We start from the raw sequence: 27,202 nt of genomic DNA, 5'->3' as shown, positions 1-27,202 counted from the left end.
AAACCCCCAACCTTGTATCTCTGTCATCCAGCGTTCATTTTGTGGACTTCATTCCAAGCAAGAATCAGTCATCAAAGAACTCACTGCTGAAAATTAAATGACATCCTCACTGTCTTCTTTGATTTTGAAGGACAAACAATGAATAAGAGTTTTCGATTGACTGCTCGTCATTGATTCTCCAATAACAGGAAATAACCTTTCTGTATTCACGCTGTCAAAATACTTTAAAATGTTAAAAATTAAATGGTTAAAAATTTGTTTTTAAATCCTCTTTTAGATCTCCCCTAGCCTTCTCCACTCCAATGCACCTCAAGTCTCATGTAATAACTACAATTTTCCTCACCCATAAATATTGCTTCCAAAGCTGGCACTGCAAAAGGGTCATTACTGAAGTCAATAGGGCAAGATTTTTGCTACTGAGATGGGTGGCACGAGTCAGGAAATTTCCATCTTGGTATAAAGTTTCCCTTTACATGCTCTTTTCACTCCTGGTAGGTGGTGGGGTGGGATAGGGTCGGGCTACCACCCATGGAGCAGATTGGAAGGCGATCAAATGCCGAGGTGAGTCATAGAGTCATAGAGATCTACAGCCCTTCGGCCCATCGAGTCTGCACCGGTCAAACAAGTACCTAACTATTCTAATCCCATTTTCCAGCACTAGGCCCATAGCCTTGAATGCCATGGCATTGCAAGTGCACATCCAAATACTTCTTAAATGTTATGAGGGTTTCTGCCTCTATCACCCTTTCAGGCAGTGAGTTCCAGATTTCTACCACCCTCTGGGTGAAAAGTTTCTTCCTCACATCCCCTTTAAACTTCCTGCCCCTTCCCTTAAATCCATGTACCCTGGTTATTGATCCCTCCACCCTATCTATGCCCCTCATAATTTTATACACCTCAATCATGTCCGCTCTCAATCTCCTCTGCTCCAGGGAAAATAACCCCAGTCTATCCAATCTCTCCTCATAACTAAAACTCTCCAGCTCAGGCAACATTCTAGTTCCAGGGAGCAGAGCCAGAGGGCGGAGCAGCAGAGAGGCAAGTACAAAAACCCCACCTCAGGGCCCGCGGCCCAACTCCAGGGAGCAGAGTCAGAGGGCGGAGCTCCAGAGAGGCGAGTACAAAACTCTACCTCAGGGACTTGAGGCACAACCCCAGGGAGCAGAGTCGGAGGGTGGAGCTCCAGAGAGGCGAATACAAAAACCCCACCTCGGGGATTTGTGGCCTAGTTCCAGGGAGCAGAATCAGAGGGCTAAGTTCCAGAGAGGTGAGTATAAAAACCTTACCTCAGGGATTCGCGGCCTAGTTCCAGGGAAAGGGCTGTTTAAAAGGCCTATCTCGGTTCTCTGGGACTGTAGCTATATTTTAGGCCCAGTAGCCTTCACCTCTCAAACACCATCACACCCCCCACCCAGCCCTCATACTATCTCCATGCCCCCAAACCAACGCATGTGCTCCACCTGCCCCAAATGGCCACTCATACCCCCCTGCCAACTCATGGCCCTTCCATGCCCATTCACCCAGTATGCACTATAAACAGAACCAATGAGCCCAACAGTAATAATGACTTATGTGAAGCTGTTTAGAAAAAAAAACTGTCATAATTTTTTGGAAAAAAATGGTTATCCAAGCATGCATAATGAGGCTTGACCAAAAGCCCAAACCCTTAGAAATGGATTTTGTTTACACAGGTGACTTTGCTTGATTGATATCCCTAGGTGGTTACATAAATTATTTTCTGTGATCTCTTTTGTCAATGTCTCAGTGTTTATTTGCACAAAGTTGAGACGTGAAGTGCTTGAATCTTCAATTATTGATACTTTAATGTTTTCTGTTTGATTAACTCTTTTACAGGGTTGTGGGAACACCAGATTTTGTTTCAAAAAAATTATGAAAATTCTAAGCAGTTTCATACGTGCCATTGTTACTATACGGTTTTTTTTGGATAGGTACATGTGTATATTGGGTGAATGGGCATGGAAGGTCCATGACGGCATGGAGGGTACTAGGGGCCATTTAAGGTGGATATGGGGCTATAAGGGGCCATGGGGTCAGTTTGGGGGGCACATGAGTTGGCATGGAAGGGCATGGGGGGCATTGGTGAGAGGTTTTAAAGTTACCATTCAAAAGATTCCCGAATCCAGACTAAAGTTCACGACTCCTCTGAGACCCGTGATCCATGAGTCACAGAGAAGCTGCCTGAATTCCATGAAAATTGCAGGGGGCTAAGAATTATCTACCTCTACAATTAACTGGCCAGGTCGGAAGTGCAGGTTGCAGGCTTGTGACTTGCATCCTCACCCCATACCAGTGAAAACTGGAGACACCGGGAATGGCAGTGGGAATCGCAGAATCAGCTCCCGCCCACCATTTTTAAATGGCTCCGGAAACCTTCTAGCTCCAGTGAAATTCCACCTGTAAAGTATTTTCCAAAATACTAAAAGTAAACTTGAAATTCCTCTTAATGTTGAAATAAGGTGAAGCAATCTTTATATTTATTTACTCAGAGCTCTGTGTCACTCAATCACAGCTGGTATTGGTGCAGCACGTGCTCTGATTCCCTTTTCGCACTGCCTATTCCAAACCATGTCAGTCCTAACTTCCACTGTGTTCCTACTTATAACTGAGGCTGTAAGGAATGTAGATTGACTGAACAGATGATTCTTTCAGACCCGTAATAACTAGCAATATTAAGAATAGATCCTTTGAGGACTCTAGAGGTAATGGTGCAGATACAAAAGGAAAAGCCACTTCATGAGGTTCTCTGGCTAGGTAAGTGTAGAGGCAAGAGAGGATAATCCTCTTAGCTGGACAACAAAGGTGAGGTGTTGGAGGAGGTTGGTGTGGTCAACTTTGTCAAAGACTGCTGACAGGTCGAGAAGAATAAGCTGAAATAGTGCCCCATGGCCATAATCACAGAGGATGTCAGTTGTGTTTTTGATTTGGGCTATTTCAGTGCTGTAACAGGGTAAAGACCAGATTGGAGTCCAAACATTGAATTCTGGAAAAGGTGGGCACAGCTTTGGGAGGAAACAACATGTTCAAGGACTTGAGTGTTACGATCATGGGGGGAAGCATAAGCTGGCTCTACCTTTTTTCTAACCACCTCGCTTGTTCGCAACAGAAGTTTATTGAAAATTGTCTCTCCGTGGATACCTTCTCCCAATCCAAATGTTTTTACTTTTTTTATAAGGAACAAATTTAACCAGGCTTTTTTGAGTCAAAGAAAGAGTAAGTTTATTATTTACTAAAACCTGAGGAAATATAATAAGGATCTCACACACACACAGTCCAAAAAAAAGTTTAAAAAGAATATACAAATCAATCTTTGGCTTGTCTGTGAGGCATAGATGGTGGTATGTGGTGGCCATTAAGTTGGGTGACACAAAAACAAAAATAGCTGGAAAAACTCAGCAGGTCTGACAGCGTCTGCAGAGAGGAACACAGTCAATGCTTTGAGTCCGTATGACTCTTCATCACAAGTTGGGTGTTTTCGGTTAGAGCTGATTTTGGCAGATTTGCAGTCTCTCTGCAGTGTTAACTGCAGGCTGTCCTGTTTCTTTCTCTTTGCTGCCTGTCTCTACTAAAACAGCAAGAGAGAGAGGTCATCCTTGCTCTTCCCTAAAGGGCATTAGTGAACCAGATGGGTTTTAACAACACTCAACAATGGTTTCATGGTCATCATTAAGCTTTTAATTCCAGATTTTTATTGGATTTAAACCCAACCATCTGCCATGGTGGGATTTGAACCCAGGTCCCCAGAGTATTACCCTGGTCTCTGGATTATTAGTCCAGCGACAATACCATTAGGCCATTGCATCCTCAGGTTGTTGGTCAGTTTTTAACCCATTTTCCTTGTGTATTCCCGGGAGGGGAAATAGTCTTGCATTCATCTCAGAACTTTTTACACATTCTGAGAGATAAATCAACAGGAGATGGGTGTATTTGGATGTCTGATGAGGTGTATGAAACAGTTTCATTGTTCTTACAAACCCAGGAGATTAGTCCAGCCTTTTGCATTTTCCATATCTTTCTTTCAAGTGTCTCTATTTGAAATGGCCTTGACACCTCTTAAGGTGTGAAATCCCATGTCCTCCCAGGAAGCTCTGTCAGTATAATCCACATAGGAATTTTCCAGAAATTAATCCCTTTACAGTATCAGCTATCTTTTGATTATGTCTTTACTTTTTTTTTAAAAACATGTGTCTTTCTTAAAAAGCTCAATATGCCCATTGGTAGTTGGGGAAGATGATAGTGCACTTTCATGATGAGACACAAATGGGATGTTGGGGATGGAATGGTTATTTACAAAGATGAACAAGTCAAAGATGAGTTTTTAGAGTCTGGGATGTTGTTGATGGCAGATTTGAAAAGGAGTGGGATAGTACTTGAGGAGCGAGAACCATTTACAATGTCAGCTAGCATAGGGGCCAGGAGGGAAGTTGGGTAGTTGGCTGTTTAGTGGAAATAGAAGCCAGTTGTTAGAGTGAGGAATGGTTTGCCACATGGAAGAGTTGAGACAGAGACCATTGTTTTTAAAGGAAAAAGTGAATAGACACACGAAGAATAAAATTAAAATAAATGAGGAGAGAACAGGATGGTAGAGTTCATTTTAAGTTGCTCTAACAAACCCTATAGACATGATGGGCTGAATGGCCTCTTTCTGAACTGTAAGCTTCCGTGGTTCTAAAACATATCCTGAAGAGTGGAGGTATCTGGGTTCTCTACTAATGAGGAGGGTGTAAAATAATTCATATCAAATCAAGGAGCATTGCTTGCCAGAGAGGCTTATAACTTTGCCTATTCTTATCATAAATGCTGTCTGGTTTCTGCCATTTTCTATTTTTATTTCAGCCTTATAAAGGGGTGTACTGTAAATTAAGGAAAAATGTGAGACCCTCCAGCTTTAAGCAAGTTGTCTTTGCTCTGTAAATGTCAATCTAGTTGTGGTATCTCTGTCTTGAATTTAATACCTGTCTCATGATTCATACTCAAGTTAATCAGCCAGCTCTTGATATAGTGAAACGTTGTGGCAAATGAGATTTCTTTATCACATATTCCACAGTACATCCAAGTATACCTATACTGCCTTAAAAGTTCTTGGAAGTCTGACTTCATATCCTTGAGAATATAATAATAGTGTAGTGTTTTGTGAGTTGCAAATAGCTTACTGACTAAATGCAGCTGATGCACAGATTTGTTTTCTTTAGGTCCTGTCATATCATGCTGAAAAATTAGATCTATCTGTTTAACTCTGTGCTTCCACCAATGATTATTGGGAACATCCTGGGAGTTACCATTGATGAGAAACTGAACTGGACCAGCGATATAAATACTGTGGCTACAAGAACAGGTCAGAGGCTGGGAATTATGTGGCGCGTAACTAACCTCCTGACTCCCAAAGCCTGTCCACCATTTACAAGACACAAGTCAGGAGTGTGATGGAATACTCTCCACTTGCCTAGATGAGTACAGCTCCAACAACACTTAAGAAGCTTTACACCACCCAGGACAAAGCTCTTGACTGACAGCCCATCCACCACCTTCAACACTCAGTCCCTCCATCACCTATGCACAGTAGCACCAGTGTACTATCAACAGCATGCTCTGCAGCAACTCATCAAAATTCCTTCAACAGCACCTTTCAAACCCATGACCTCTACCACCGAGAACTACAAAGGCAGCAGATGCATGGAAATATCACCTTCAAGTTCTCCTCCAAGCCATACACCATCCTGATTTGGAACTATATCACCGTTCCTTCACTGTCGCTGGGTTAAATTCCTAAAATTTCCTTCCTAACCAGACTGTGGGTGTACCTACACCACATGGACTGCAGTGGTTTAAGAAGGCTGCTCACTACCACCTTCTCGAGGGCAATTAGGGGTGGGCAAGAAATGCTGACCTAGCCGGTGACACTTGCATTCCATGATAGAATAAATTTTTTAAAACTGTGCTTCTACCAAAGATTTTTTTTACATTAAGAAGGTGTTCAACTCAGTTTTTGATCAGGGCTGGTGATCACCATCAGTTCTACATCTGCATTCCCCAGCAAGGCAGCTGAGGACTCTTTACTTTCTTCCTTGAATGGAGGCCCATCCATCTCCCTTTTGGCTGAAATTGTTCTCACATTGAACAACATCTCTTTTGACTGCATTCACTTCCTCCAAATAAAAGGTGTTGCAATGGAAACCTACATGGGTGCAAGCCAAGCCTGTCTTTTTGTGGAATAAGTGGGATATTCTTTGTCACAGTCCTACTCAGGTCCCTTCCCTCACCTCTTTATCCTGTACATTTATGGCAGCATTGACACCACTTCCTGTCCTTGCCCCAAATTGGAAAATTTCATCAGCATTACTTCCAATTTCACCCCTCCCTCACTTTGAGATGATCCATCTCCAACTCTTCCCTTTCTCAACCTCCCTAATGCTGATGATCCTCCACCATTTCCACCACCTCCAGTGTGACGCCATCACCAAGCACATATTCTCTTCCCCTTCCTTTTCAGCACTCCACAGGGAGTGTCCCTCCACAACACTCTGGTCCATTTTTCAATCATCCGCTTGCCATCACACAGCACCTCCCCATGAAAGTGTTGGAGATGCGACACTTGCACATATGCCTCCTCCCTTCCCACTGTCCAAGTCCCAAACACTCCTTCCAGGTGGAACAGCAATTCACTTGTACTACTTTCAATTTAGTACAATATACTGTATTCTCTGCACATGATATGGTCTCCTTTATACTGGGGGGACTAAAAGCAGATTGGATAATTGCTTGCAGAACATTTCCGTTCAGTCTAGTGACCAAGGCCAGGATTTTCTGCGCCTGATTGGGATGGGCGTGTTCGATGGTGAGATTGGAAAATCTCTCAAGAAGGCCCGAGGCATGTTTCTGGGTGATGTAAATGCAGGAAGCAATTGTCCCCTCCCTCCATCAACGGTAGGCTGTGTTTCCTGCCGTTGAATGTCGGGAACTAAATTTGAAATTCCCGCCCAAGTCAAATTTAAATCCGACGCTGGCATGATTTTAGAACGGCATGATCTACAACTGCCTTTAAAAGGCATGCACCTGGCGACCAGAACTTCGAGGGGAACTCTGAGTTCGGTGAGTGCATACAACTTAGAGCAGCACTTGTGATGATCCCAAAGCAAGGAAGCAACTCCACGGATTCAAGGGGGGCATGGCATTGGCAAGTCTCCACAGCGGCTTCTTCATGGCTGGCTTGTGGTGCCAGGGTAAGGGCAGCAGTACCGGAGAGAAGGCTACCTCAGGCAAAGGTTACATTGTAAGGGGGGATCATGGCAACACATGCTGGCAGGGTGGGTGGGGGCAGAAGAAAGCAGCCAGGCAAATGGAAAAACAGGTGTAAGGTAAGCACTCTTGTGCAACTGAGATCGTCTAGCTTGAGCTCAATTGACATGCTTGGAGTCAGGCTAGTCAAGCAGCACTAATTCCTGAGAGTGCCAGTGATTGCTCCTCTGTTTTTAACGCCTCGCACACAGACTTCAAAATCAAATGAGTACTATGTTGCTGCACAACCACTGGTCGACTGGGCAAGCTTGAGGATCCCCTTGGGAAAGGGGGCCATGGAACACTGATGGAGGGTGCGCTCCTAATCCCTTGCATTATGTTTAAGTAGACATTGAAATGTCATCCTCATTTTCCAAGCAAGCTATGAAGCTTTGGTGTGTAGGTTAGGACAATGCCTGTGCCTGAAATAAGAACTCAGGATGCAGTCGAGTGGCTGAAGTTGTTGCCAATTGGTCATGTGTTGTGGAGTGGTGTTGGGTGGGGTTTTGGTCAACCATCATCCACACTAAACACTGGGCATCCATGTGGTGGCCAGGACTGTCCGGCATGCATAAAGGGGCCTTGATAGGCAGCCGTTGGTGATGACAACCAAAAGTGGTCCTTGGGAGACAATTGCTGACCCTCGCATCTCTCTGATATTGCTGTGAAGGAAGATGGAGCCTGGTGATCTCACTATCTGTCTCATATTGCTTTTAGGCAGAAGAGAAGAAGGAGAAGAATGCAATGGAGGCACCTGTCTCGCCAAAGGGAGGAGCACAACCCTCAAGACCAAGCGGTGACAGGGCCTCTTCCACATGCTGAGGATGAACCCCAGGAAGCTATCATTCATAGTGCCTCACTAGATCCAGGGTCTATTGATGGCACATGTGCTACCTGCAGATGAGTGAGACCCAGTGTCGCCGATGACTGTGTATGTCAAGGGCACTGGTCACTCACAAATCCCAACTTTTGTAGGATTTGGCGCCACGGGAACTCGGAGGGCATCCACCGCCAGTGGCAATGAAAGTGACCATCGCGCACAATTTCTACGACAGGGCTACACTGGGGACCTGTGTGGGATTTCACAAGCCTCTGCCCACAAATCTATCCAGGAGGTCACAAGGCACACAACTTTGTCAACTTAGACAGAGACCAGGCGAGCCAGGAAGCAAGAGAGTTGGGATTTACTGAGATTTCCAGATTCTCACAGATGCAGGATGCCATCGACTACACTCACGTAGCTCTTAAATCTCCCTGGCAACAAACAGCCCAATATGTGAACCAATAAATCTTCCACTCTCTCAATACTCAGCTAGTCTGTATCTATAAAAACTGATCATGCAGGTTTGTGAATGACACTCCGGAAGTGTCCATGACTCCTTCATCCTCAGGAGGTTTCAGATTCCTGACATCTCCCAAACAACACAGACTGTTGGCTCCTCGGAGACAAGGGCTACAACAAAGGACTTGGCTGATAATGTCCTTGCTGCGGCCTCAGGCTCCTGCTGAGAGAAGGTACAGTGAGGCTCATGTTGCAACCTGGAGTTTAGTGGAGCACACCATAGGGATCCTGAAAATTAGGTTCTAATGCCTTGACAGATCTGGTGGAGCACACCAGTACACTCCCCAGAGGGTGTCACATGCCTTCATGGCTTGCTGCGCACTACATATCCTGGCTATGCAGAGGGGGGAGGACTTGGATGATGAGGAGATGCAAGAGCTGAAGGGGTTGAGAGTGATGAGGTCCTGGAAAGCGAGGGTGCAGGCAATGAGGCCATTGCACTGGTCAGATGAGGCAGGCAAGCTCATGAGGCCCTCATCGCCACAAGATTCCAGGAGGATGATGATGAGATGCAGTGAGGACACTCCTGAGATCTTCACATTGCATCTGGGAATATCTGACACCTGCTTGACTGAGGGCAGTGCCCATATGCTCTGTGAAGAGGGTCATATCATGATCTGAAGAAGAGTCAGACGGACTTGGAATGTTATCTCTATCTCTCTCTCCATAGATGCTGTCAGACCTGCTGAGTTTTTCCAGCATTTTTTGTTTTTGTTTCAGATTTCCAGCATCTGCAGTATTTTGCCTTTTATCATGTGGAGATGCTGCTGAGATACAGGAGTCACATGGGCAGAATTTTTCATCCCGCGGGTGAGTGCACATCCGATCTGAATGGGAGTGAAATAGTGCATGATAATGTCGGGCAAGTGTCCTGTCGTCATTGCGCACTCTCGCGATCTTTTGGTCAGCAAGTGCGCGCAAGAAAGGCGGCAGCGCACCTGCCAACAATTAAGAGGCCTATTAAGACCCTTAAGTAATTAATCTGTATTTTTCGCTGCACACTCAACCATTCAGTTGGCGGGTGGTCGAATAGGCCAGGCGGCCTTTGCATTTTTAACAATCCTCATCCACAGGCGGGATGAGATTTCCAGCGCTTACTAAAAAAAAATGTTTACATCCTTTTTCACATATCTCTCATCATGTGACTGAGTCACATGTGGGGACACGTTTATCTCATATGTTAAAAGCTTATTTTTGTATTTAAAAACTGTTTCCCTGAGGCAGCTCTGTGCTTTCAGGGAGCTGTCAGTACACCCTGCCCTGCGCATGCGCACACCTCAGTGCACGCATTCCTCCTGCCCCCGCCCTGGCAGCGCTGAGGCTCCCAGCACGTGTTTCATGGCCAGCCAGGTCGGAGCCCTATCGCAGGCAGTGGTCAGTTTCGCGGCCACTCCTGGGTCCACCTGCCGCGCCTACCCAACGAGGGAAAAGTTCTGTCAATGGACTTTAACAGCACTTGATCCTTTGGCAGCCTTCATCACCTATTCCCTTCAGGATCAACCCTTCACCTGTCAGGAATGCTAACAAGATGGGGGGAGGGGTAACCCCACCTCTAAGGTGGTGAGAACACACAGAGAACATCGCGGAACCCAGTGACGCTTGGGTACAAGATTCTTGCAGCAAACACTAGCCACATTGAGGTGCAAGCATTAATAATCTGGAGAATGACTTTGGAACCAGACAATCACTGTGCTCAGAAGGTTACACTCTGCACAGGGGAGAGGCCCTGGATTGCAACACTTGCCTTCATTTTGTGCAGGAACCAAGGTTTCACACAAATTCTGTTCATCATAACAAGGAGCCATAGGCAAGGAGACATTCTTGGGAGTGTACTTACAATTACTTTCATGTGATTAACACCCATGCCCATGTTGTGCAACTACATGTTCTTGACGCTTGGCCTAAATAGCCAAGTGGTTATGGTACTGGGTTTGTAACCCCAAGATCAAGAGTTCAAATCTCACAATGGCAAACTATGTAACTTCATCTGAAACAGATGGAAACGGGTTTGTACTCGAAAGAGTTACATGTTCTTGACGCTTGGCCTAAATAGCCAAGTGGTTATGGTACTGGGCTTGTAACCCCAAGATCAAGAGTTCAAATCTCACAATGGCAAACTATGAAACAATGTAACTTCATTTGAATAGTAACAGATGGAAACGTGTTTGTACTCGAAAGAGTTACATGTTCTTGACGCTTGGCCTAAATAGCCAAGTGGTTATGGTACACTGAGTTTGTAACCCCAAGATCAAGAGTTCAAATCTCACAATGGCAAACTATGAAACAATGTAACTTCATCTGAAACAGATGGAGGGGCTTGGCCTAAATAGCCAAGTGGTTATGGTACTGGGTCTGTAACCCCAAGATCAAGAGTTCAAATCTCACAATGGCAAACTGTGAAACATGTAACTTCATCTGAAACAGATGGAAACAGGTTTGTACTCGAAAGAGTATCAAGAGTTCAAATCTCACAATGGCAAACCATGAAACAATGTAACTTCATCTGAAACAGATGGAAACGTGTTTGTACTCAAAAGAGTTACTCTGATTACTAGCTAGCACAAGTTGCATAGTTGCCTCGGACACAGTCAACAGCAAGTACAATTAAGGGGCAGCTGAACTTTAGGCTTGGCCTAAATAGCCAAGTGGTTATGGTACTGGGTTTGTAACCCCAAGATCAAGAGTTCAAATCTCACAATGGCAAACTATGAAACAATGTAACTTCATCTGAAAAGGAACAGATGGAAACGTGTTTGTACTCAGAAGAGTTACATGTTCTTGACCTTTCTAACCCTGCCGCTGCGACTTGGCACATCCCCAACATCCACAGTAGAGGTGAAGGCACCCTGCTGACTGCTACGGCTTGTCTGTGATGACCTTGGCGGCTGCCCTCTGGAGGGCCAAGACCCAGAGGGCCCAGGCCTGCTTTCAGGGTCCTGCTTTGTGGCAGTGCCACCCTCCTAGACCTGTGGAGCTGGAGCTGTAGGGGTCAGACGAAGAGGGGATTCTGATGGCCAGAGACTCCTGGAGAAACCTGAGTGGACGGCCCCGGGGTGTGCACCTACTGATTGCCCTCCCTATTATTGCCTGAGGGCTCCTGGCTGACTCCTGAAGAGGAAGAGGCAGCTGGAGTGAGCTTGAGATGCCCCCCCCCCCACCACAATTTTGTGTTGACACTGATGGATGCCAGCAAGTGCCTCAGCAATGGAGTGTAAGACCAATGTCCTGGACCAAGATCACCACGGCAGCTGCCACCTGACCAGTGTAGACCCCAGTGCATTGGCATGCTGGTGCTATCACCTCAGCCTGAAGGCAGGTGGAATCCTCCACCATCTGGCCTTGCAATCTGATGTTCCCGAGCTCGTCGTTGCAGCTCCAGCAACTGAGGTGTGGCCAAGTCCAGAGGCTTCTCGTCTGACTCAGACTCAGCAGATTCCTGCCCCCCAGCAATCCCCTGAGTGCAAGCACCTTGACACGTCCCTGCCTCCGCCTGCTATGGATCAGACAGTGCAATGGGCTCACCAGATTGTGACCCCGAAGCTACCCTAGAACTAGGTCCAACCGCGGTGTGTGTCTCTGCGCTGGTGGAGGTGTGGGTGAGCACCGTGACAGGTCTTCAATGTTGGTGTCTGCAGATTCCTCTTCCATGCTGTTCTCGGGGCTGGAGTCAAGGACCTGGCTTGTGGACTCCCTCGGCTGCTTCCCAGGTGTGCCTGCAAAAGAAAGGAGAGACAATTAGTGTATGGCAGGGGCCTGTGAAACGGGAGACATCACTCACGGCATGGTTGTCTGATGGATGTTGCATTGCTGGATACCCACTTTGTTGAGCACCGCCAGCATAGGAATGGTCCACATCCTTGCCAAACAGCTGAATTGCTCTATTTTTAAAATCTGTCAGGATTTTGAGGTCAGGCATTCCTACACCAGCCTGGGAGCTGACCCCTTTGTTGTGTGCCAGCTTGTCCCACATAAAGACAGATGGAGAGAGTGTAAGCAGGATGCCTGCCAGGCCAGATAAGAAGGTTGCCTGGCTTGTGTGGGTGGCAAGTGGTGCCATGGACAGGATGAGGACACGATCCACAGGGCAGAAGAAGATGTGTTTGTGTCAGAGAGTGAATGGTAACATCTCTTGAGCTGGCAGTGAATGAGATCCCTATGGACGTGTGATGGGTTTGAGCGTGTGAGATTTGAAAATGATGAGAAGAGTGACTTACCCTGGCAGAATGGAGGAGATCATTCATCCTCTTTCAGCACTGGGTGGCTGTCCTCTTTTGGAGTGTGTTGGTGATTGATTGATGACCTTGCTTGCTGACCTTTGCCCAGAATGTGGGCAGAGGACATGGCGGCGGGCTTCCGCTGCATCTAGTAGGCACTTGAGGGTGGCATTGCTAAATTTGGGGGCAGCATGTTTCCTAGCTTTGGCAGCCATCAGTTCCCAGCAGCTTCCTATTCCTTGGAGTGTGCTAGCTCTGTGCAGGGGCGGCTTTTAAATATGGCGCTCGGACTACTGAAACTCTCAGGTCACAGCAGGGTGGGCGAATCCAATGCCGTCCCACCAGTAATCCAACATAAAACCTGTACCTCTGATTTTTTTAACCATATCCACATGATATGGGGTGAAATTCCACCATTGTTGTCGGCGAGTCAAACACCAATTTCCCCAGCGGATATCAAACTTTGCCTTTTTCAGGGAAAATTCCGCCCTAAGAGTTTCTGGTCGCTTGTCATTTTAATTCTCCTCCCCACTCCCACTCTGACCTCTGTGCCCTTGGCCTCCTGCACTGTTCTAGCAAAGCTCAATGGTAGCTTGAGGAACAGAACTTGGCTTACGCGCTTTAGGTCTCCAGGCTCAACATTAAGTCCAATAATTTCAGATCGTAACCACTGTTCCCGTTTTTTCGGACGATGCTGGTAATAATTCTTCTTTTGTCTTTGCACTGTTCCAGAATCATTTTTGTTTCCTTGCTTTTACCATCTTTTACCATTACTGGCCCTTTGTGCCTGGAACCATTATCCCTTTGTCATTTAACCTCTCCTGCCTTCCACCCAATCAGTCTTTCCTTTTTGTTCTTTCCTTCCCTCCACCCTCCCACCAACTTTCCCTGTAGTTACTGAACCCTGTTACAACTCTAACCTTTTCCAATTCTGATGGAAGATCACCAACCTGAAATGTTAGCTCTGTTTTTCTCTTTATGCATGTTAGCTGACCTGCTGAGTATTTACTGCATTTTCTGTTTTTTATTTTTATATGGTACAGTATTTTCCTAATTTTTCCTTTGGTTGTATGAGAATGCTGGGTGTTTCAGTTTATATTATTAAGAATATAATGAAAATAAATGTAGGAACATTGAAGGTGGTCCTTACAATCCAGTTCTCCCCAGTCAATGGCAGTACTTCACGAGAACACAGATTGGAAAATCCCGGGCAGCAGGGCTTGAGATTCATCCAACTGTGCTTCCTGAAAATGTCATACTGACAATAATAGGCTGCACAATTGTCCCAACTGAGTGCAAGAAAACAGCTGCAGGGTCACCACAGTGACTTTGTAGGGTATCTCCTGCACTTCTGGTAATATTACGGCAGTGGAGCAAGAGCACCTCCAAAGAAATTCCTGGTTATTATTATGTTATCCGAATTGTTATGGTGCAAATGAATGACTGTGGTAAATAGAAGGCCATGGTATATAGATTGGACATTCTCTATTTTAACACAATGCAGCCATAGGGCTTTCCAACTTAGATTTAGTGGGACTCCAATTCTTGACTTCCCAATTTTGCGTCAACAATCCACCTCAGCTCCATTCTTTGTCAAGCTTCCATTACTGCATCAGTAGGGAACATACTGGTGCCTCCCTCTCAATCATTTGAACTGTTTAATGACCACTTGCTGAAAGTTTCCTGTGGTCAATTATCCAAAATCCCCAAGGATGCATCTCAAGGACATGCAGCTCAAATTTGGAACAAGTTGGAACTTGAGCACGTCACTGGTGAGGCCAAAGGAGTATGCAGTGCAGTACACCCTGGGGTAGATTCTTCAGTTGCACCCCCCCACCCCCCTCACCGCATACCCCATCCCCACCCACACTTCCCAACGCCCCACTTCCTACAGTATTCGATGACCAGCTGACGGACCCCAGTGGAATTCTGTGGCGGGCTGTGAACAGAAAACAAGTGCACCAGGGCGCTCCAGCAGCTCCAGGTCATAGGGAAGGATTGGTTTGATCATGGAATGGTAGTGGGTTGTGGAGCAGCAGTGCTGGCTGTTCTTTGGAGCCCAAAAGGCTCCTCCTGCTCCTTTTAGACCCATAAAAATAAATATAGATTTAATTGTCAACCCCTCTTCAACTGGACTGCCAGATGATATTAAATGGAGCAATCCAGTATGACCCTAAAATGGTAATTTCAGCTTATAGTGCATCATAAGACCCTTAATCTGCATTTTAAATAGGCCTAACACCTGTTTCGGTCCCAGATGTAGCTTCCTTCTGACAAATTCCTGCTCCTGCAGAACTCCAAAAACATTTTTTTGAACAAGGCCATGCTGTTACAATTGGCAAAGCCGCTGGGTGTGGCACCCACTACCAGGCTTCTCACAAATGGTTCCTATCTCAACTCCATGTGTACTTAGTTTCTACTGGCATGAACTTGTTTAAAGAGATTAGCTCCTACATAAAAACAGTCCTTACAGGGAGATAGTCTGAAATTATTAAGGCCCAGATTTTCCCATTCCAAATCAAGATGGAATAGAGGTGGGACAGGAAAAAATGGCCTCAATGTCGCTCAGCCGGAAGTGCTGCCTCTGTTTCTGTCTCTGCCATTTTCCTGAGGGGAGGGAATGGGCCTTGGAGCCTGCCTACTCCTATTAAAAAGGCAGTTTAGATCATTGTGGGCTCATTAAGAGCCCTTTCCCGGTAAGTTTTCCTATTTTTAGCGAGGCAGCCGGAATTCAGCAGCTTTCAAGAATTAAATCAGCTCAGTGGAGGTGGGGACAGTTAGCTGGAAATGTATGTGAGAAGATGTGGGTTCAAAGCAACTCTAAAGAGGCTGAGCATGGCAAAAGAGTCTTATCCCATTATATATAAATTCACTGATTTTAAATACACACCACCAGCCTACCCTGTCCTGGGTTACAGGCCTTCTGCTGCTCTCTGAAATGTGGGACGTTTGGACTTCGGCAACTTTTCTCTAAAGCATTAATGTGTAAATGGCAGCCACAATGCTAGTTTGGCTACTAGTTTCATCCAAAACGTGGCCCACTTCTCTGGTGTCCAACCTCCATTCCCACCCGGCGGCCACTGAGCCAGCAACAGACCCATCCCAAGGTTCGTTAAGATCCCGAACCCCGGAAAATGTTGCCTTCGGCATGGCTGGCGATGGAAGCAGGGTCACAACCTGGAATTGAACCAGCCTCCCAATTCCTGTTCCCAAAGGTAAACTCTGGCCCTAACTGTTTCCAAGGGAACTTTCACAATGGGAATTTCTATCTCCAATTGACTCCTGATGATACAGGCAGGAAAACCTTTGTGCTTTAAGTGCCTTCAAAGAAACAGGTGTAAACTTTTCATTCTAGCCTCAGGTGCCATTGACAGAATCTTCCATTCTGGAGTATAAGTTTAGTGGCAGGAGTAGAAGTGAGAGTGATTTCCACTGGTTGGGGTGGGGTGGGGGGGGGTGGGGGGAGCGGGATGGTTGGCCTTGCGTGATCTCACACTGTTCAGCTCATTATATATGCATATGTGAGGAGCACCGCAAATCTTGCAGCAGGGCTGGGCAGGAAATTGCCATTACCTCATGGGTTTGAAGATCTTGGCACCATATTTAAAAGGCACCCGGACAGCCATCCACTCATTGCAAGCCAGGAGCATCACTCTGACTGTTGTGCAAGATTCTACATCAACCAGAATATCCTAAAGAAGACAACGTGTGGCTTCACGTTTGAGTGAAGCCCCCTTGCAGGTTCTCCCCTAGGTCATTCAGGAAAGGTGGCATGTGCTGTTTTCCAGGGATGGCAGCAGGAGGCCCTCCTGTCTGACCCTGGTGGCCTGGACAGAGGATGTAGCAGAGCTTGTGCCTGTGGGACCCACAGGAGAACAGCCCAGCAGTGTCTAAAAAGGATGAATGATCTACATTCTGCGAGGGCAAGTGGCACTGTCTACTCACTGCAAAGTGACACTCATAAGGGCATCAGGCAGTGTAAGCTGTGAATGCACAGGGAAGTCAGACAGGTTGCAGGACTCAACAGCAGATGCGACATGTGCACAAAGTATGTGGCAGCTACTTCATGCTCCAAATGTCCTATCAGCTGCAGGACATCCTGCTCGTGAATCACTTACCAGAAAGGGGTCAGGAGCTGGAATAGGTATGCATGCTCCTAAAGTGCTCATGCAACCATATTGGGATGACATTCAATCCTTCTGTCTGTCTGTAGGACAAGAACGAGTCTCCTTGGAAGCCAGTGAGGATGCCTCCAGTCTGCAGCTGTCAGATGCACCCTCAGAGTGAGACATTGTTTTAATAAGGGAGCCTGCTTAGGCATCGACTAAATCTTTCTATTCTCCATTCCAGCTGCCAGCAAGAAAAGGGGAGGCCAAGAAGGGAGACCAAAAACAGAACCAGCTCTAACCCCACCTCCGAGGATGATGCCTCAGAATCCTCAGAGGATGCACCCTCCATCAACACAGAGACATTCACTTCAGTGGATGCACATTCTAGAATAGCCTTAGGGTCACAATCTGGTGAGCACATCACTGACACAGGTCCACAGCTGATAGAAGAAGTGACCACTGAGGTCTCTGACACTCGGAAGATTGCTGGAGACCAGGCCCTTGCTCAGCCCATGCAGATGACGACCCTCTGGACTTGGCATCCTGGCCAATATTTATCCCTCCGTCAACATCACAAAAACAGACGTTCTGGTCATTATATTGTTTGTGGTAGGATTGAAGGCTTGGTGGGGGAGGACTGGTGGATTGCAAGCCTGAGGAGGGGATATTGGAGGACTGAGGGGGCATGTTGAGGTCTGGGGGTTGGGGGGCAGTGATTACAGGCATCTAAGGGAGATCCGAAGTGATGACGGTTGAAGGTCTCATGGTGTTGGGAGTTTGGGGGCCAGTGAGAGCCAGGATTGGAGGCCTGCTGCTGAGTCTAGAGGCCTCAGGGAGAAGATCATTTGAGGAGGTGGTGGTGCCCAATTGTGGAGGTGCCTCAGGCAGGCCTCTTCGATCCAGGAGATACCGAGTTCCTACATCCACCAAGTCCTCACTTCAATTCAGCTGCCAGTTTCTCGATGCTTAGGAATCCCAGCTGACAACAGTTACATTTCAGAAATAGAATAACAATGAGGCTCAGTCTCATCGTTTTTAAAATACCAACCAGTTTAAAGCTGGAAATGGATGGCTTGGAGACAGATTTGGGTCAGGAAACAGATTTCTCAGACTTTAATCACCCACCCGATGCAAACCTCTCTTTTTCTTTAGGTTAAAACTTCGCCCAAGCCCCTTGAATCAGAACTACTATCCAGCCTTTTATTCAAAGCGGCGTCACACCATAGTAGTTGCAGCAGAGAGGGGGGCATGTACAATAACCAATTTTCATCATAATTATGGGCAAGTGAATTGCTAACAAATTCACAGGAAGGAACAGATCTGAAGTGGGCACATAGTGAGATTGCCATTTTTCAATACTAATAATGGAAGTGCAGTCAACCATGATATAGCTACAACATTGATCCTTTAACCTGACTTAAGCATCTAATGAACCACTTAATGTCAATAAGTCTATTTATGAAAGTGTGAGTGACCAATATTTGTGGGTGATGGTGTGATCACAGTTGAGAAGAATCTTATTTGAATATTGCACTGTGTGAGCTTGATACTAAACTAGGGAGAATCAAAGCTACCCTGTGGGCTATTGGCTACCCAGATCAGATCATTACTGTATATCTTGCAAACACATGAATGGGCCTAAGGCTGCCACTTTTGGTCCTGGAAAGTGCTCAGTTTACCTCAGATTACCCTGGAAGGGTAAGGGGCCTCAAAAGGTTGAGCAACAGGTGAAGCTAGCCATTTCATGATGCTACTATTCAGTAGCAACACAAGTGGTATTCTCACCTAACAGGATGTTGCTGTCAAGCTAAAAAGACGTTCTGCCTATCACACAACTGAGTAATGTTGGTATATGAATTTCAGCACCAGTGTGGTGCCAGGTATTTAGATCGTACGTTCCAACACCTGTTGGATCATATCAAATAGGACGTCCCTTCGGTTGTTCGCAACAGGCGTCTTGACCATACTCAAACCAGCCAGCACTAGCAAAACTCAGAACAGAGTGTCTAACATTAGATATGATCCTGTGATTGGACAACACTTACTAAACAATCCCAATTGTGCTAAGAATTACAGTAAAAACCAATTTAAGATTATCAACCGGGCTCACAATGTGGCTCACTTATATTTGCTAGAAGCTATATATATTGATGCACAGGGCCTTGTCCTTTGCAAACATAAAAAACATGTCCAAGCATTGTCTTTTTCAACTAAACAAAAGCTTGGGGACAACTGTTCTCTGGTTCATTCCCCATGGCAACACCTCCTATCAACATCCTGGGGGCTATCATTGATCAGAAGCTGAACTGGACCAGCCGTATAAATACTGGGCTACAAGAGCAGGTCAGAGGCTGGGAATTCTGTGGAGAGTAACTCACCTCTTGACTCCCCAAAGCCTGCCTATCATCTACAAGTCTCAAGTAAAGGGTGTGATGGAATACTCTCCACTTGCCAAGATGAGTGCAGCTCCAACAACACTCAAGAAGCTCAATACCTTCTAGGACAAATCAGCCTGCATGATTGGAATGCCATCCACCACCTTCAACATTCACTCCCTGACACTCAGTGGCAGCAGCATGTACCATCTACAAGATGCACTGCAGGAACCCACCAAGGCTCCTTAGACAGCATCTTCCAAACCCTTGACTTCTACCACCTAGAAGGACAAGTGTAGCAGATGCATTGGAACACCATCGTCTTCAAGTCACATACCATCCTGATATGGAACTATATTGCCATTCCTCACTGTCGCTGGGTCAAAATGCTGGAAATCCCTTCCTAACTGTACTGTGGGTGTTCTTACAACACAGGGACTGCAAGGGTTCAAGAAGGCAGCACACCACCATTTTCTCAAGAGCAATTTGGGATGGGCAATAAATGCTGGCCTAGTCAGAGACGCCCACATCTTATGAATGAATTAAAAAAAACCTCGATCAATCAGAGTCGACTTGCCTGGTTTGAATTTACACAAAAGCTTGGAGGATAACTGTTCCTTGGTGCTGTCTCCCTAGCAAAGCCTTTGCCAATCAGACTCCACTTGCCAACCAATCAGCACCCATTTTTCATGCAGTATAAATTGTTGTTCCCTTTGAAATTTGGTATTCTTGCGAATCTGTCATGATGAGTACAAGACAAAAAGTTTTGGCAGCATGACTCTTTTTGCAGCAATACTCAAGTTCTGAACTACCAAGAGTTTTATTTAGTTGAGGACAATGTTCCACATACACTGGTAACCTCTGTAATGGGATGTTAGTCTTAATCCTGCATGAGCATGACCATGAGCTATGGCATGAAGGCAACAAGTATGGTAATTTGTAATAAAAGACTGAACTCTCTACCAACTACACAGAACCCCTACTACAAGATCTGAAAGAAGTTACATGTTATAAGGAAGGACATAAGGTAAGTCATGAACATTACCGTAGAGGTGCAACAACAAAATCAGTGACCAGATAATATGTTTTGGTGATGTTGGATGAGGGCTAAATGTTGACCAGGACATCAAGGGAACTACCTGGCCTTCTTTAATTATTGCTGTGAGGTTTTATCACTTTCTTAGGATGTTCCAAAGTGCTTTGAATCAATGGTCTTTATAAGTGGAGACCTTGTAGTTATGTAGCCAATTGCAATTCTCAAGGTCCTACCAACAGCAAAAGATTAGCTGATCTGATTTTGTTTGTGGTGTTAGTTAAGGGAGAACTTTGGGAGAACTGACTGCTCTTCTTTGAATAGTGCCTTGGGATTGTTTACCTCATGTCTCAACTGCATGTTGGCACCTCCAAAAGTGCAGCAATTCCTCCCCACTGCCCTTAAGAGTCAGCCTAAATTATGTCCTAGAGTAGGGCTTGATCCTTCTACCACAAAGAGTATTCACTGAGCCAGAGAAGTTTTAATACACTACTATGATCATACAAAGTCAACATAGCTTTACGAAAGGAAATCATATTTGACAAATATATCATTTTTTGAGGATGTAACTAGGAGGGTAGATAAACGGGAGCTAGTAGATGGAGTATACCTGGATTTCTAAATGGCATTTTATAAGCTGCCACACAAAAGGTTAATAGGCGAGATAAGGACCCATGGAATTGGCTCATGGAGTTGGTATATACCTGAATTTCCAAAAGGCATTTTATTAGCTGTCACACAAAAGGTTAATAGGCAAGATAAGGGCTCATGGAGTTGGGGGTAATATATTAGCATGGATGGAGGATTGGTTAATGGGCAGAAAGCAAAGAGTAGGCAAAAATGGGGCATTTTCAAGTTGACAGGCTGTGACTAGTGGAGTGTTGCAAAGATCAGTGCTGGGGACTCAGCTATTTACAATCCATATTAATGGCATAGGCAGACAGACAGAGTAATGTGTCTAAGTTTGTTGACAATATAAAACTAGGTGGAAATGCAATTTGTGAGGAGGACACAGAGTCTGCAAAGATATATGTACAGGTTAAGTGAGTGGACAACAAGATGGCAGATGGAGTATGATGTGGGGAATTGTGAGATTATTCAGTCTGGTCATAAGAATAGATGAACAGAATATTTTTAAAAAGGTATGAAATTTATAAATGCTATTGTTCAGAGAGACTTGGGTGTACTCATACAAGGCAATCAGAAAGTTAGCATGCAGTTACAGCAAGCAATTAGGAAGACAAATGGCATTCTGGTCTTTATTGCAAGGGGAATGGAGTACAGGAATAAAGATGAAACAAAAACAAAAATTGCTGGAAAAACTCAACAGGCCTGACAGCATCTGTGGAGAGGAAGACAGAGTTAACATTTCGAGTCCGTATGACTCTTCATCAGAAATGTTGCTTTTATCTACAGGAATAAAGATGTTTTGCTACAATTGTACAGGACTTTGGTGAGGCCACATCTGGAATACTGTGTGCAGTTTTAGCCTCCACATTTAAGAAAGGATATACTTGCATTGGAGGGAGTACAGCACAGGTTCACTCAGTTAGTCCCTGGGTTGACAGGGTTGTCCTATGACGAAAGACTTGAGTAAATAGGGTCTATATGCTCTAGAGTTTAGAAGAATGCGAGGTGATCTCATTGGAACATACAAGATTCTGAAGGGACTTGACAGGGCAGATACTAAGATGTTCTTTATGCTTGCTGGGGAATCTAAAACACTGGGGCAGTCTCAGGGCTGTTCTCTAACCAGAGAGGGTTGTGGATGCTCCGTCATTGACTGTATTTAAGGCTGAGATAGAGATATTTGGGGCAGAATCTTCGGGTTGGCGAGTGGGGGGTGGGCCCTGCTCGCTGATGCGTAAGATGACTCACGGTGACATTGGGCATGCTTCCCAATGTCATTCAGATATTGAGTTCAGCGGGCATGCACTGGAGACAGCTGCGCACCCGCTGAACTGTCACAGGCCAATTTAAGGCCCATTTAAATATCAATTAAAACACTTAACTGAGCTGCACGTCCAACCTTAAGGTTGGCAAGCAGGCAAAGAGCCCAGGAGGCCTTTGCATCTATCATGAAACTTCATCTACAGGTGGGATGAGGTTTCAGGGAGGTTTTTAAAGTTTAATAAAATTTTTAAAATAAAATTCATTGACGTGTCCCAGCTCGTGTGATGCTGTCACATGAGGGGGCATGTTTTAAAAAATTTTTTTGCCTTTATTAAAGTTTTTAAAAATCAAAGTCATCTCCCTGAGGCAGCTCTGTGCCTCAGAGATTTCTGTGCTCTTTCGCGTGCAGGCCCCGACTCAGCCTGCTGCTCCGCCTGCACAGCGAGCGCTCAGCACTTCCAAGTGCGCATCACACTGGGTGGGCCTTAATTGGCCCACCCATGGAAAATGGCAGCGTGCAGCCGATTGCAGGCGGTGATCATCTGCACGCCCGCTCCCGTCCAAACCCTCTGCCTCAAAGGGGAGAAAATTCTCCTCTTGGTCTCTCAGGGAATCAAGGCATATGGGAGTGTGGACAGGAAAGTAGAGTTGAAGCCCAAGATCAGCCCTGATTGTATTAAAGGGTGTCGCAGGCTTGAGGGACCTTATGGTCTACACCTACTCCTATCTTAGGTTCTTATATTCTTGGCACTCTAGAGGTCCCCAACATCACAGATGCCAATCTTCAGCTAATTTGATTCACTCCATGTGATATCAAGAAACAGCTGAAGGCACTGGATACTGCAAAGGCTATGGGCCCTGACAATATTCTGGCAATCGTACTAAAGGTTTATGCTCCAGAACTTACCATACCTCTAGCCAAGCTGTTCCAGTACATCTACAACACTGGCATCTACCCAGCAATGCGGAAAATTGCCCAGTATTGTCCTGTACACAAAAAACAGGACAAATCCAATCTGGCCAATTACTGCCCCATTTGTCTACTCGCGATCATCAGTGAAATTATGGGAGGGGTCATCAACAGTGCTATCAAGCAGCTCTTGGTTAGCAATAACTTGTTCACTAATGCTCATTTTGGGTTCCACCAGGGCCACTCAGCTCCTGACCTCAATAGGTCCTTTGTCCAAACATGGACAGAAGAGTTGAACTGAAGAGGTGAGGTGAGAGTGACTGCCCTTGACATCAAGGCAGCATTTGACCGAGAGTGATCAAGGAGCCCCAGCAAAACTGGAGTCACTGGGAGCTGCTGTCTGCTGGTTGGAGTCATATCTAGCACAAATGAAGATGGTTGTGGTTGTTGGAGGTCAATCACCTCAATTCCAGGACATCACTGCAGGAGTTCCTTGGGGTAATGTCTTGGACCCAACCACCTTCAGCTGCTTCATCAATAACCCTCTTCCATCATAAGGTCAGAAGTGGATATGTTCGCTGATGATTACATAATGTTCAACACCATTTCCAATTCCTAAAATACTGAAGCAGTCCATGTCCAAATGCAGCATGACCTGGACAATATTCATGTTTGGGCTGACAAGTGGCAAGTAGCTTTTGCGCCATGCAATGACCATCTCCAACAAGAGAGAATCTAACCATTGCTCTTTGACATTCAATGGCATTACCATTGCTGAATCCCTCACTGTCAACATCCTGGGGGTTACCATTGACTAGAAACTGAACTGGACTAACCATAAAACTTTGGCTACAAGAGCAGGTCAGAGGCTGGGAATCCTGCAGTGATTAGCTCACCTCCTCACTTCCCAAAGCCTGTCCACCCTGTACAAGGCACAAGTTAGGAGTGTGATGGAATACTTCTCACTTGCCTGGATGAGTGCAGCTCCAACAACACTCAAGAAGCTTGACACCATCCAGGACAAAACAGCCTGCATGATTGGCACCTCATCCATAAGCATTCAATCCATCCACCACAGACACAGAGTAGCAGCAGTGTGTACCATCCACAAGATGCACTGCAGGAACTCATCAAGGCTCCTTAGATGGCACCTCCAAACCCAAGACCATTACCATCTTGAAGGATAAGGGCAGCAGACACATGGGAACGCCATCACCTGGAAGTACCCCTCCAAGTCACTCACTATCCTTTCTTGGAAATATATCGCCATTCCTTCACTGTCGCTGGGTCAAAATCCTGGAACTCCCTCCCTAACAGCACTGTGGGGATATCTACACCACATGGACTGCAACGGTTCAAGAAGGCAGCTCACCGCCTTCTCGAGGGTAATTAGGGATGGGCAATTAATGCTGGGCTAGCCAGCGATGCCCATATCCCATGAATGAATAAAACAAAATCTAAAATACAAGTACTAGTCAGATGGCACAGTGCTCTGACAATCTATGCAGATTATGCAGATTCATGCTTACAATAAGTGTCTGATTAGGAGAGCTGTGGATTGAAGACTACATAAGAGGAGAAGTCTGGTTGTGAACCACCACAAGGATACCCTAACATCGTCTTGCTTGTGTCTTTAACAGACGGCTGAGAATTAGTATTTCTCATGAGAAATATGCCCTTCAAAAGAAGATAAAGGAAGAACTTATATTTACGTCGCACGTTTTATGACCTCAGGACATCTCAAAGTGTTTTACAGCCAATGAAATATTTTTGAAGTGCAGTCGCTGTTGTAATGTAGGGAAAGGCAGTAGCCAAATTGCACCCAGCAAGCTCACAAAATAGCAGTGTGATAATGACGTTTTTTTTAGTGATGTTGTTTGACAGGTAAATATTGGCCAAGCTATCGGGGAGAACTTCCCTGCTGTTCTTAGAAATAGTGCCATGGTATTTTTTACATCCATCTGAAAGCTTACGTGGTTTAATGTCTCATTTGAAAGACAGAATCTCCAACAATGCAGCACTAAACTGTCAGCCCTGATTATTACCCAAGTCTCTGGAGTGTGGGCTTGCACCCGCTGACTTTGGATTCAGGAATGAGAGTGCTATCATTTGAGCCATGGCTTACACTTTACATGGGATATATCCAGATGTGGAGTTGACCATGAGAAATAAGAGTGAGCATAAAAAACAAAATAAATCATACGTTAATAAAACAAAACTGGAGAATGGATAATTACACAACACAATCTAAAAGCAAACAAATACAGGACAGATATTTATAGAACCAGGGCACCGACCTAAAACTTTTTCCCTGATCTCCCATTATCTGTTGCTTATTTATCTTCCTTGAATGATTTTCTTATATGATTGTAGCAAAACAGAAATTTCTTCAACTGAAATGCTAATAGATGTTTATATGATGTTTATTGAACATCTAAGCTCATGGAGCTACAAAAGAAACGTGTTTATCTCTATACTATAACACTGCATCTACATTGTTTATGTCAAATTGATGCATGTTTTTCTGCTACCTTGGTATGCTGGCAATTGTGCTTCAGTGCAGATTGGAGCTGAGAAACTGTAAACCAAGCTTGTGGGAAATGACAACATGACAAATGTAAGCCAGTGAAAAATGGATTACCTGTACACAGAACAAAAAAATGGATACAAATACGTTTAGCTGTGATTTATGCATCATTCACCAATAGAAAAGTTTAAAGCAACATTCTGCCAATAATTTCTTGCACTTGAATTAGCTCCTCAGATATTGATATATTTATTTTAAATTAATTAACATCCCCTTTACATTCACTGACAAAGGAATTTTGTACAGTGATTGAATATTCAAAGATCCTAATTTCAAGTCACCTGGCAAGATAATGTTTGAGGGTATTTATCTTTAATGTAAAACAATAAATATACGGTAGTAATTTGTTTCATCAGGTGTATTTCAATTATGCAACTGTTTTAATTGATTTTCTTTATTGTAGTGAAACTAATTGAATTTTGAACTCTTCACTCAGTCAATTGGCAATCTTATGAGAGCATTTAATATTTCAGCATCCCATTCACGTGTAGCAATATATTACAATGCTCAGTGGCTCTCAGACATGTAATAAAATGAGTTCCATTCTGTAACATTCATTTCATTCTTCATTTTCAAATACCACTTCAAAATGAACTCTTGAAGAAAACTTTTACATATTCCTTTCCATTCTATCAGAAACGTATGGACCCATGCATTGCTGATGCTTCATTAACATAACAAAAACAGAATTACCTGGAAAAACTCAGCAGGTCTGGCAGCATCGGCGGAAAAGAAAAGAGTTGACGTTTCGAGTCCTCATGACCCTTCGACAGAACTTGAGTTCGAGTCCAAGAAAGAGTTGAAATATAAGCTGGTTTAAGGTGTGTGTGTAGGGGGCGGAGAGATAGAGAGACAGAGAGGTGGTTGGGGGGTTGTGATTGTAGGGACAAACAAGCAGTGATAGAAGCAGATCATCAAAAGATGTCAACGACAATAGTACAATAGAACACATAGGTGTTAAAGTTAAAGTTGGTGATATTATCTAAACGAATGTGCTAATTAAGAATGGATGGTAGGGCACTCAAGGTATAGCTCTTGCACTAATGTTAGAGAACCCACACACCCGTAAACACTGTGTGTTAATGTTAGAGAACCCACACACCCTGTAAACAATGTGTGTTAATGTTAGAGAGCTCACACACCCTGTAAACACTGTGTGTTAATTTTAGAGAACCCACACACCCTGTAAACTCTGTGTGTTAATGTTAGAGAACCCCCACACCCTGTAAACACTGTGTGTTAATGTTAGAAAACCCACACACCCTCTAAACACTGTGTGTTAATGTTAGAGAACCCACACACCCTGTACACACTGTGTGTTAATGTTAGAGAATCCATTCTTAATTAGCACATTCGTTTAGATAATATCACCAACTTTAACTTTAACACCTATGTGTTCTATTGTACTATTATCGTTGACATCTTTTGATGATCTGCTTCTATCAC

At 44.9% G+C, this 27,202-nt stretch overlaps 1 protein-coding gene across 1 annotated transcript in view; it reads left to right on the top strand.

Annotated features, from left to right (window-relative positions):
• Positions 1-27,202, top strand: part of pou6f2 (POU class 6 homeobox 2) — a 1,008,671-nt gene that overhangs the window by 816,440 nt on the left and 165,029 nt on the right. The gene's annotated exons all lie outside the window — the stretch shown is intronic.

Source organism: Carcharodon carcharias, chromosome 6 (assembly GCF_017639515.1).
Source record: "Carcharodon carcharias isolate sCarCar2 chromosome 6, sCarCar2.pri, whole genome shotgun sequence".
Taxonomy (NCBI): Eukaryota; Metazoa; Chordata; class Chondrichthyes; order Lamniformes; family Lamnidae; genus Carcharodon; species Carcharodon carcharias.
This window is presented reverse-complemented; position numbering and strand designations above follow the sequence as displayed.